Source organism: Erythranthe guttata, chromosome 8 (assembly GCF_056151865.1).
Source record: "Erythranthe guttata isolate IM_541 chromosome 8, IM_541, whole genome shotgun sequence".
Taxonomy (NCBI): Eukaryota; Viridiplantae; Streptophyta; class Magnoliopsida; order Lamiales; family Phrymaceae; genus Erythranthe; species Erythranthe guttata.
Window position 1 is genome coordinate 6726446 of NC_142540.1, and position 9826 is coordinate 6736271.

The 9826-nt window shown below is 41.8% G+C and overlaps 1 pseudogene; it reads left to right on the top strand.

Annotated features, from left to right (window-relative positions):
* The first annotated feature begins 4019 nt into the window (after positions 1-4019).
* On the top strand, positions 4020-5548 carry LOC148768408 (chalcone 4'-O-glucosyltransferase pseudogene; annotated as a pseudogene).
* The last annotated feature ends 4278 nt before the right edge of the window (positions 5549-9826 follow it).

Consider the following 9826-nt stretch of genomic DNA (forward strand, 5'->3'; position numbering starts at 1 on the left):
GGAGGTGATGGCTTCGATTTTCGTGGGATTAGCTTAGATTCCTTGTTGCGAAATCATATATCCCAAAAATTTGCCTCCCCGAACTCCGAACGAACATTTGAGGGGGTTGAGTTTCATCTTGTATTTTCGCAGGATGGCGAAAGAGTGATCCAAATCGGTTAAGTGGTCCGAGACCTTGACACTTTTGACGAGCATGTCGTCGATGTACACCTCCATATTCTTGCCGATTTGGTCTGCGAACATTGCGTTCACTAGACGTTGGTAAGTGGCTCCCGCGTTTTTTAATCAGAAAGGCATGACTTGGTAGCAGTAAATGCCTTGATCGGTGACGAAGCTGGCCCTCCCTTGATCTTCTGGGGCGAGCAAGATTTGATTGTATCTTTGATATGCGTCAAGGAAGCTGAGGAGCTCGCATCCCGAGGTCGAATCGATGAGTTGGTCGATTCTAGGTAAAGGAAAGGGGTCCTTCGGGCAAGCTCTATTGAGGTCGGTGAAGTCCATGCATAACCTCCACTTGCCACCGGGCTTGGGAACGAGTACTACGTTCGACAACCATTCAGGATACTGAACTGGTCGTATATGACGTGCCTCTAGAAGTTTTTCCACTTCCGCCTTGATGTGTTTGTTGCGTTCGTGACCAAATGTCCGCTTCCTTTATTTGATTGGATTCAACCTTTTGTCGGCGTTGAGCCGATGTAGAGCTACCTGAGGGGGAATGCCCGACAAATCTTGGGTTTTCCAAGCGAACACATCTCCATTGTATCGCAGGAAGTTGATTAGTTGCTGCTCCATCTCTAGATCTAGATCGGATCCGATGCGTAGGAGCTTGGAATCATCTCCAGGTATGAGCCCTATGAGCTGAAGCTCTTCGACGGCCGCTAGCTTAATGCTGTCGTCTGGTACGCTGATGAGGATTTCTTTATCGTCCTCGATGATCGCGTTGACCCATTTCTGTTTGTCGGGTTTTTGGGTGTCGTCTCCCCTTCCGGACGGTTTGGGCTTCTTGGATGGTTCTCGTAGGGCTCTCGCATAGCACTCTCGAGCGAGACGTCTATCTCCAAGTACCTCCCCCATTCCATAAGGAGTGGGAATTTCCACTTTTGGTGGTAGGAGGAAGGCACTGACTTGAATGTATGGATTGCTGGCCTCCCTAAGATGATGTTGTAGGGGGACGGCTTGTCGACGATGAGGAATTTTATCATCTTGGTAATTCGACAAGGGCTGTCCCCTAAGGAGATGGGTAACTCCACTTCTCCCATGGATAAAATGCCCTCCCCAGTGAATCCTTTTAGCGGTGTAGTGATGGGGCTAAATCAGGCGTTATCTATGCCCTGCTGCTTGAATGTATGGAGATACATGATGTCTGCTGAGCTTCCACCGTCCACTAAGATCTTAACCAAAAAGTTGGCTACCGATGCTGTGACTACCAATGCGTCGACATGGTCTTCGTCTGGGCCTTCGAGGTCCGAGGAGTCGAAGACTATGTTATGATTAGGTCTTCGTATCTGATAGATAGATACGGATGGAGGGCGTGCTCTTGATTCATACGTGCTGACCGAGCGAGGGAACATCTCGCATTTTGAGAGTCGCCACCCGCCGGTCCTCCGGAGATAAAGGCAATGACTCCCCGGGTGGGTTGATTATCATTGTTATCTTATTCGTGCCGATGACCCCCCTCCTCTCGTCGTTGCGGTTGATCTCGATTGTTATCTCAATTGCTAATTTGAGTTGTGCACATTCCTTGGTAGTATCTCCTCTGTCCTTATGGAATCGACAGTAGCGATCCAATTTTTCTCGTTTCGCATTGGGCTGCATCGGGTGTGGAGTGTCTGCTAGACCTCTTTGTTCTATCACATGAAGAATTTCAGTGAGGCGGGTGTTTAGCGGAGTAAATCGATTGTAGGAGGATGACGATTGGCCTTGAGGTGGGGGTGGTTGACGTCGATCGTCCCGTCTCCTGACGTCTTGTCGGTCATTCTTCTCTCTTCCTCTTGGGAGGAGCATGGGTAGAGGCTTCCTCTATTCGTACGTATTTCTCAGCTCGGTTCAGCAACTCCTCTAGGTTTCCAGGAGGCCTTCCGGCAATAGATTCTTTGAACCTACCCGACTTCAAGTTTTGTTGCATGATCCCGGAGAGAATGTTTTGTCCTATGCTTGGGACTTCGTGGACAGCTTCCACAAAACGCTTGATGTAGTTGCGTAGCGTTCCTTGTCTCTCTGTACTACAGAGAAAAGGTGTGCTGGGGTCTTGGCATATTGTTTATTGATGGCGAACTGGTTGGTGAAGCATTGCGACAATTGAGCGAAATTGTCGATCGATCCTGTAGGTAGAGAGTTGAACCAATTCATGGCCCGCTTGGAGAGAGTGGTGCGGAACATTTTGCACATTGCGGCATCTGTTGGGCCATACAAATCTGCCATGGCGTTGAATTTCTCTATGTGTTCTTGTGGGTCGGTGGTTCCTTCAAACTGAGGTAACTCTGAGATCTTCACTTCTTGAGGCAGTACCTCGTTGAGAATGTCCATGGTGAAAGGACTGCGTGTTACTGGGGCATTCATTCTTCCGCCAATTGGATTGATCAATTGGGGGAAGAAAACTTGGCGAGACATTCTGTTGTTTACCTCGCCTTCTCCCTCATTAAAGAGAGGGACTCTCTGTGGAGATGCATTACCCCGTGGGGGTGAGCGTTGACGTTGCTGTCTGGGCTGTGCCCCCCTGTGATTGGTGGATAGTTGCACTCGGGACCGTGGGTCCGAGGTGGATGAGGAGACACTTATTGGGAGCATTTACTCCCATCATGGCGATGCATTGGTTCACGGCCTCTTTGGCGGCGCGAGTTGAGGCTTCTACTATCATGCGTAGGAGCGCATCCTCGGTTATCTGAACCGTTCGAAGAGCAGGGAGTGGCGGATCGACAAGTGGTGGGTCCCGAGGGGGAATCACCTGAACCTCGCGAGGCGGATCCGGAGTCCGTGGAGAAGGTGGCAAGCCAGAGCCTCCGCGGATTGGGAGGTTGTTAGTTGTGTCATTCTCTCTTCGAGCGGATGCCTCAGGAGGATCTTGCTGGCTACGTAATCTGGTTTGCATTTTCCCACAGACGACGCCAAAATGTTGATGCTAATTACGTAGATCACATGGGGTAGTGTAGAGTTAAGAGAGCAAAGCGGATCAGTAGCTTAGCAATTTGATGATCCTGAGGTCCCTGCGAAATGAACACACGTGAACTAAGCCGGGGGTTGATCCGGCGGAAACCCCTCCGACGCTCAAGTCAGATGTACGGATCGTGGAGATGGTAGAGAGAATAAGCACTCTAGATTACTTGTAAATAATATAACGTACCTTAATAAATGAGTAAAAACCTCTATTTATATATCGTTGATTGGGTTGAGTTTACTTTGTTGGGCCCAAGCCTTATTTTGAAGGTGTTTGGGCTTTCGTGGGCTTAGTTATTAGATAGATTGGAGGCTCATTGGGTCGACCCAATTAGGCATATCATTAGGAAATTCAAAGTAATTTCAAACATGCACAAAAGTGTTAGTGGAGTTTTGTGGGCTTTTTGTTTAAGCTTGGGTATAAAGAAACTGATGGAAGATTTATGTCAAAAAAATTTCCTTTGTTGATTGTTTTTAAAATTTAAAATACTAACTATTTTGATAATTTCAACCACCACTTAGAAACCATCAACCAGCCCATTATAGATAGGTTGGTTGAAATTTTCGATCGGATTCAATAGATCGGTTGAAATGTGATTATCCGCCTAAAATCTGATCGATAATTGATCGGTTGGTAGATAAAAACAAGCCCAATCCCAACCCTACCTTTCAATCCCAAAACATTAAGTGCAATACGTTATTATAATTATTTGAATTAATTAGTTTTTCTTTTTTTTCATACTTAAATATGATAAAAATATTATAATATATATTATTTTAATTAAAAATTAGTAATATAAACCTTCTTCGAAGCTGAATCTGAAAGCAGTGCTAAAAAAAATTAAACAAAAAAATAATCAACATTTTGGCAGATCAATGGAAGAAACTATAATTCTCTATGCTTCGGCGGTGCACCTAAATTCCATGTCACAGCTGGCCAAGTTCATCAGCAAACACAACCCCACCCTCTCCGTCATCATACTCCTCAGCTGCGGCCCCGAACAAGCACCGCCGCCGCCGCCGCCCATCTCCGCCGCCGCCACGGCAGTCACTTACCGCCGCCTCCCCAGCGCGGCTCTCCCTCCAAATTTCACCACCGATCCTGTGGAACTCGTGTTCGACAGACAAAACCTCCGAAAATTCCTGGAAGATATGATCTCTGCAAAAAACACAGTAATAAAAGCATTCATCGTCGATTTCTTCTGCGACGCGGCGTTTGAAGTCACCACAAGCTTGAAGATACCTTCTTACTACTACGTGAGCAGCGGCGCTTTCTTCACGTGCACATTGCTGTATTTCCCGACAATAGACGAAGCATACGAGAAAGACATTGGGGATTTGAACGACTTCATACAAGTTCCGGGATGCCCGCCCCTCCACTCGTCGGATTTTCCCGATGCCATGCACTTTCGCAAGACCGTCACTTACGGAAACTTCATGTCCGCAGCGAAGAACATGCAGATGTCAAGTGGAATCCTGGTCAACTCATTTGACGCGCTCGAGTTTAGAGCCAAGGAAGCGTTGTCCAACGGTTGGTGCATACCCGCGGGTGCTCCAACAATTACCCCGCCGCCTGTTTATCTACTCGGACCGTTGATCGACGGTGAATTAGTCACCAACGGCGGTGAAGTGGAGGAGAATGAGTGCTTGAGGTGGCTTCATTCACAGCCGGGTAAAAGCGTAATTTTCCTATGTTTCGGTAGGTGGGGTTTCTTTTCCGGCCAACAGTTGAAAGAAATGGCAATTGGTTTGGAGGAGAGTGGGCATAGGTTTCTGTGGTCGGTGGGGGGAGTTCGCCGGAGTTGGAGGAGGTGCTGCCGGAGGGTTTCCTTGAAAGAACGAAAGAGAAGGGTCTCGTGGTGAAATCGTGGGCCCCGCAGAAGGAGATGCTGAGTCACGACTCGGTGGCCGGGTTTGTGACACACTGCGGGAGAAGCTCCATTCTGGAAGCGATTTCGTTCGGGGTGCCCATGATCGCCTGGCCGTTGTATGCCGAGCAACGGATGAATAGGGTTTTTATGGTGGAGGAGATGAAGGTGGTGTTAGTTTACGTTTTAAAACGTTTTAATTTTTGGTCCACTAATCTTTATTTTAATTAATTAAATTGTGGGTAATTCAAATCATGGTATTAAGGTGATTTTATGGTAATTGATTTGTAACGTTGAAGGCAGTAAAAGACCATGATGGGTGGGATTTGTCTTCTGCCGTTACAAATCAATCGTGGCCTCTTCTCTCGTCTATAAAAGAAATCCACAGCTCTTCTCCTCAACCATCAGACGCAATTGAGAATTACATCACTTACAGAATATTAGTGAGTTGTGATATTAGAGAGATAGAGAGAAGAAGGTGTGCTACGAATAAAGTTCTCAAGGAGATCCGAAGGAGGCCTGGCTAGGCTCGGCTTGTAGATTGCTATCGTTCATCGTCTCTATCGAAATCCATGGCGAACGGTATGTCGATAATCTTAATTATGTGAATATGTTCTTAAGATGAATTTGATTTCAAGATTCTGTGATTAAAGTTTTCCGCATAAAATAAATAAAAGTCTTTCAATTGGTATCAGAGCAGGGTTTTGAAATCGATTCATCTTAGAACTTATAATCCCAATCTTACGGCTGCATTATCTCATGAAATTATATTTAAGATCAAATATTGTTTTGCTGTATGCGCCTTCAAATATTTTAATTTCTCTCGCTTTGGAAACAAGAGACTCGTGGCTGTTGTTTTGTATACAAAATTCAATAATTATTTTTTTAAAGAGTCTTTTCGATAAAAGCACTGAAACAAGAATTTTGTTTTCAAAAAATTGGTTGACCATCTGTGCTCAATATTTAATTCCTAGTTAGCAGCAACATATAAAATACAATTTTCTTTAGTCCATTGTCACTGGATTAATTTTATAAAAGAAATATATGCAGTTTGTGTGCTGAATTATGTGCAATATATCAATGCTTATTCTGTATGTATTTATATTTTGATTATCTTATATTAGCGTTTATATTTAAATGATTAGAGTACATATACAGCAGACCGTATAAAATTATGTGCAAGCTTTCGGTGCTTGAATTGTATGTATTGAAAATTGTTTTATAGTATATGAAGTTGTATGTGCTGAATTATATGATCCATATGACGGTACATATTTTGTACAATTCGTTCATTATTATTTTGCATAAACGCCATTCAAACAAAATAACGAGAATATTATTAGTTTTATATTTATGAAATTTACTAATCTTGTAGTTGCTAAAGTGACCTAGATTAGTAAATCTAATAAATATAAGAACTATATGAAAGTTTAATCATTTACATGATATTAAAGATTATAATATTCTCAAATTGCAGTCATAATTAAGAAATTGAGACTAGCTCAAAGGATAGTCGATTTTAATTAATTATGAACTGGGTAGGGTGTCATAATTTATATTACTTAGCAATTGGAATTGTTAACCTAAAGATAACATGACTAATTGACGAGTGAGATAAATTATGTTAAGACCCTACTTAGGTGTTATAAAATATCATTTACACCAACATAGAGTGAACAATAGGTATGCTGTATTTCACCCAAAGGCGAACTTGTAGTGATATCGATAGTTCATCTTATTTGACTCAAGGTCTTATTTGAGCATCCTTTTATCTTTACCTTATATATTTGCTATATTTATTTCAGTTCCTATTCCCACTCATGCTTCTGGTATTAAGACTCTCAGTGGGTCAAATTTCTCCGAATGGTATGAACAAATTCAATTCACCTTGGGTGTTATGGATTTGGACATAGCATTGCTAACTGAAAAACCTGGGGAAATAACGGATGCTAACAGTGAGGAAGAAGTTAGCCTAATTGAAGCCTGGACCAAGTCCAATAGGCTTAGTCTTATGCTTATTAGAATGACTGTTGCTAATAACATTAAGACTTCCCTTCCCGAGGTTGACAATGCTATGGAACTGTTAACGGCTATTAAAGAACGCTTTAAATCAGCGGACAAGTCGTTAGCAGGGACACTCATGGCTGAATTGACTACCATGAAATATGGTGGTGATAAGGGAATTCAGGAACACATCCTAAATATGACTGATAAGGCTGCCAAACTTGGAGCTCTTGGCATGAAAGTGGAAGAGTCCTTCCTTGTGCAATTTATCCTTAACTCACTTCCATCAAGGTTCGGCCCATTCAAAATCCACTATAATACTCAAAAAGATAAGTGGAATTTGAATGAGCTGACTAGTATGTGTATTCAAGAGGAAGTGAGGTTAAAGCAAGAAGGAAATCACTTTGCATTGGCTGTAACTCATGGAAGTATGAAGAAGAAAGGGAAATTTGTGAAGAGTGGAAAGAAATTCGCACCAAACAAAAGATATGAACCTGGTGAAAGTAGTCAGGCTCATGGAAAGGCTTTTGTTTTCACCTGTTACTTTTGTAACAAGAAGGGACACGTAAAGAAGGACTGTGAGAAACGTAAGGCTTGGTTCGAAAAGAAAGGTATTCATCTTTCTTTTGTATGTTATGAATCAAATCTTATTGAAGTTCCTTCTTACACTTGGTGGCTTGATTCTGGTGCTACAACTCATATCACAAATTCATTACAGGGATTCCTTACAACTCGGAAACCGGAGGAAAGTGAAAAGTACATCTATATGGGGAACCGTCTCAAATCTAAAGTGGCGTTTGTTGGCACTTATCGCCTCATATTAGAGACGGGTCACAAGATGGATCTTGAAAACACTTTTTATGTACCTTCGTTTTCTAGGAATTTGGTTTCTTTGTCAAAACTGGATGTGTGTGGTTATTCAGCTTTAATTGGTTGTGGAAAACTCAGTTTTATGTTTTAATTCAATAATAATTGGTTCCGGTTTTTTATGTGATAGTTTATATAAAATATCTTTGAATCATGAGTTTGAACAATCATTATTAACCACTCATTCGGAAGTTGGCGTAAAGCGAAGCCTAAATAACGAAAATTCTTCTATCTTGTGGCATAAACGATTGGGGCATATCTCCAAGGAAAGAATCGAAAGATTAGTAAAAACTGGAATTTTGGAAAATCTAGATTTTACTGATTTTCAAGTGTGTGTGGATTGCATTAAGGGTAAGCAAACCAAACACAATAAAAGAGGTGCCACAAGAAGTAAAGAGCTTCTTGAGTTAATCCATACAGATATCTGCTCACTACCTATTCCATGTTTTAGTGGAGAAAAGTATTTTATCACCTTTATTGATGATCTATCTCGTTATGGTTATCTCTATCTAATTCATGAAAAATCTCAAGCCGTTGACATGCTTGAGGTGTTTGCTACGGAAGTCGAAAGACAATTGGATAGAAAAATTAAAGTTATACGATCAGATCGGGGTGGGGAATACTATGGTAGATATGATGAGTCGGGACAAAATCCTGGCCCATTTGCTAAATTCTTAGAAAAGCATGGTATTTGTGCTCAATACACAATGCCTGGAACACCACAGCAAAATGGAGTTGCTGAACGTCGTAATCGTACTCTCATGGATATGGTTAGGAGTATGTTAAGTAATTCAACTGTACCCATTTCATTTTGGAATGAAGCCTTGAAAACCGCTATGTATATCTTAAACCGGGTTCCCAGTAAGGCGGTCCCAACAACTCCTTACGAGTTGTGGACTGGTAGGAAACCTAGTTTAAGACATTTACATGTTTGGGGTTGTCCAGCAGAGGCTAGAATATACAATCCAAATGAAAAGAAATTGGACCCTAGAACAATTTCTGGATATTTTATTGGTTATCCACTAAAGTCAAAAGGGTACAGATTTTATTGTCCTAACCATACTACGAGGATAGTTGAAACTGGAAACGCCAAATTCTTAGAGAATGGTGAAGTTAGTGGGAGTCTTGAATCAAGAAAGGTAGAACTTGAGGAAATTAGGGTGGATATTTTACCATCTTATTTCCCTCAAGATAACGTTACTCTTCAACCTATACAGCAGGTTGATGAAACAAATGATTCGCCACTCCATTCACCACTTCATGAAGATGTTATTATTGGCGATATTGTAGAACCACCACAGCCGGTAGCTTTGAGGAAATCTCAAAGGGAAAGGAAATCTGCCATATCCGATGATTATGTGGTGAATCTACAAGAATCTGATTTTGATATTGGTATTCAAAATGATCCAGTTTCATATTCACAAGCCATGAAAAGTAAAGATTCTAGTAAATGGATTGATGCTATGAATGAAGAGTTGAAATCAATGGACTATAATGGTGTCTGGGATCTTGTCGAATTGCCTAATAACAGTAAGAAAGTCGGTTGTAGATGGGTCTTCAAGACCAAACGTGACTCTAAAGGCAATATCGAAAGATTTAAAGCTAGACTAGTGGCCAAAGGTTTCACTCAAAAAGAAGGCATTGATTATAGAGAGACTTTCTCTCCAGTATCTAAGAAAGACTCTCTTAGAATCGTTATGGCTCTTGTAGCTCATTATGATTTGGAGTTGCACCAAATGGACGTTAAAACCGCTTTTCTGAATGGGGATTTAGATGAAGATATCTATATGGACCAGCCTGAAGGATTTGCAAAACAAGGAAAGGAACACTTGGCTTGTAAATTAAAGAAATCCATATATGGACTTAAACAAGCTTCTAGACAATGGTATATAAAATTCAATGATACCATTACTTCCTTTGGATTTAAGGAAAAC